Genomic DNA, 2,615 nt, shown 5'->3' with positions numbered 1-2,615 from the left:
GAGCTGGCGTCGCCCAGTCGGACATATTGGACTAAAACCTAAAATCACCTCAAGGTCCTGCGGCCTTGGACTGTTAAGCTCATGGCCAGGGTTGCGAAAAGTGTAAGCGGGACGACGAAGTGGAGGGATTAGCAAAGCGGATAAGCGTTAAGAGCAATCACAGAAACATGGTGTAGAGTGAAACTGTAGAGACCCACCGGTGTTGTTATTTTGAGGCCGGGCGCAATGGGTCTTTGGAATAGTGAGACGACGGCAGCAACCGAGCCCGAATACGAACTGTATAGAAAGTAACTGAATTTTGTATGAAGCACAAGCACAATGAAATAGGTAAATTGGAACGAATAGTTTGGTAGGTTGGAAGGAATACGTCGTGGGAGCAGCTAGCGTCAGAAAGGGAGTTTGTCACATTTGCAGTCAAGAGAACGAGTGGGCGAGAGGGTGCGGTCGAGAGAAGGAATGGACTAGTTGCGTGTGTCATCAAACTGGTTATGGCAGTGCCGTGGCATCACTGGCCTGACATGCTTCAGTTTTTGGACAGCACCATGACCAACGACACATTAAGGGAGATTGTTGGGATGTGCGGTTTTTTCGACAGTAGGATTCATTTTACGGTGGCCGATGGAACAAGGTGGAGCGAAGCTGATGTGGGATCGCAGGTTCCTATTGACCCGTTTGGGGATCCTGCGTTTGTAGATCCTAGACCAGGTAGGGTGGATAACAGCCAAACAGGTCGTTTAAACCGGATATTGCCGAAGTTCAAAGCTTGGGAAGGTGAGTGGGTGGGATTAGATTAGTAAAGCATGGTGAGTTTGAGAGACATCAAATGGGATAATGTGCACTACCATACACCAAAAGCTAAACTTGACGTCTGTCGCCATTAAGGTGTTGACAATTGGAATTGGATATAGGTTGATTTGTACTCAGTAGACCAGCGACCAAGGGTTGGGTTTGCTAACATACGATATGAAGGTAAAAGAGATATGGTAAAGGCCAATATAAGCACGCAGAATTGTGATGCGGTAAGATAAATCAAATTTATGAGGGCCGATGGAGTAAGCTTCCGAGATGATGGGCTGTTCGATGTGGTATTTATTACATGAGTTGGACAATACCAGAAGAAATAGTAAGTGGAAGAGAAATAGCCATCAGCCCTCTAGGAACTGCCATCAGCTTCCAGTTAACAAGTGGTGCGTGACGAATAAAAAACCATTGAGCACCAGTCTCGCTTGCTGATAGTGGAGGGTCAGGAACCTATGTATACATATATTTCTTATTGAATATGTTCATTTCTGGGTTATTACATGGACAATACCAGAAGAAATAGTAAGTGGAAGAGAAATAGCCATCAGCCCTCTAGGAACTGCCATCAGCTTCCAGTTAACAAGTGGTGCGTGACGAATAAAAAACCATTGAGCACCAGTCTCGCTTGCTGATAGTGGAGGGTCAGGAACCTATGTATACATATATTTCTTATTGAATATGTTCATTTCTGGGAGCAGTAGGTGGAGGCTTGTGTTTTGTTTGGTTGACTGAGTGGGCTTCGTTGCCGTACAACCAAAGTTTTGGCAAGGCCAGCTACAGCTCTGCAGGTGGATGTAAGCAACGGGCGATACAGTCCCCGGGCTAGTCCATCTGTGTTTTTCTACGAATCTTTTCAGAAGGCGAGAGGCCAGTTTTCTCTTTTTTAATTTTCTGCATTATCTGTAGCTGTAACTTGCCAATTAAATGACACAACCGGGACTAGACCAGCCAAGCAGCAACAAACAGGAAACAACAGTGCTCTCCTGTAGATTACCTGAATTAAAGGCCACGCTCAGAAACGCCGGCGATAGGTGAAGCACCCGTGCGGTGGCGGGTATACGAACACCATGGTGCAACGCAACAAGGCGACCCACTCTGCAGGACGAACCGACCATTACACGAGGTTTCCATCCGTCGTCCATGCTGTCAGATTTGCGAGTTGGTATGCCACCAAGCAATCATAATTGCAGCTTGTGCATTCGTAAAAAAACCCAGCCACCAGAAATTTTATCCGGTCGATGGAAAGCCAGGCAAGTAAAACAGCTCAGTCATTTCGAACAAGCAAACGAAAACAGCTGCTTGAAAAGTCAGGTCACGGCTACCATCACAAAAACAATAACGGGAAAATACTTTTGCGTGCCTTTGCACGACACATAAACTGCTGTTTAAGAACCGTATACAAGCGGTTGAGTGAAGCATACGTTCCGGGATTGTTCCTGTAGACATCTGTAGGTTGTAGTGGATCACTAGGAGGGAGGGTCGCCCTGTTACGTTGCAACATGGTGTTTTCGTATACCCGCCACCCCTCCAGTAGCACGGGCGCATCGCCCATCGCCGTTGGTTCTGAGTCTGGCCTTTAAATTCAGGAAATCAAAAAAGTACTGCCGACTTCCGTTCGTTGCTGCTAGTGTTGGGCTGGACTCTCATCTGTAAAAAAAGGAAAGAAAAATAAAAGATCACTTGGGATAGCCTGAAAATACTCTGCAATGCCCATGACCTACATCAGCGAGCGTAGTTGTATCTGCTTTCATCAGGACAGAGGCTACACCGCACCAAAGCCCATTCCGTCATCCAAACGGAGAATACATCTACTC

This window comes from Opisthorchis viverrini (genome assembly GCF_000715545.1).
Source record: "Opisthorchis viverrini unplaced genomic scaffold opera_v5_183, whole genome shotgun sequence".
NCBI classification, from domain to species: domain Eukaryota; kingdom Metazoa; phylum Platyhelminthes; class Trematoda; order Opisthorchiida; family Opisthorchiidae; genus Opisthorchis; species Opisthorchis viverrini.
The sequence above is the reverse complement of the archived record's forward strand: the minus strand, read 5'-3'. Positions refer to the sequence as shown.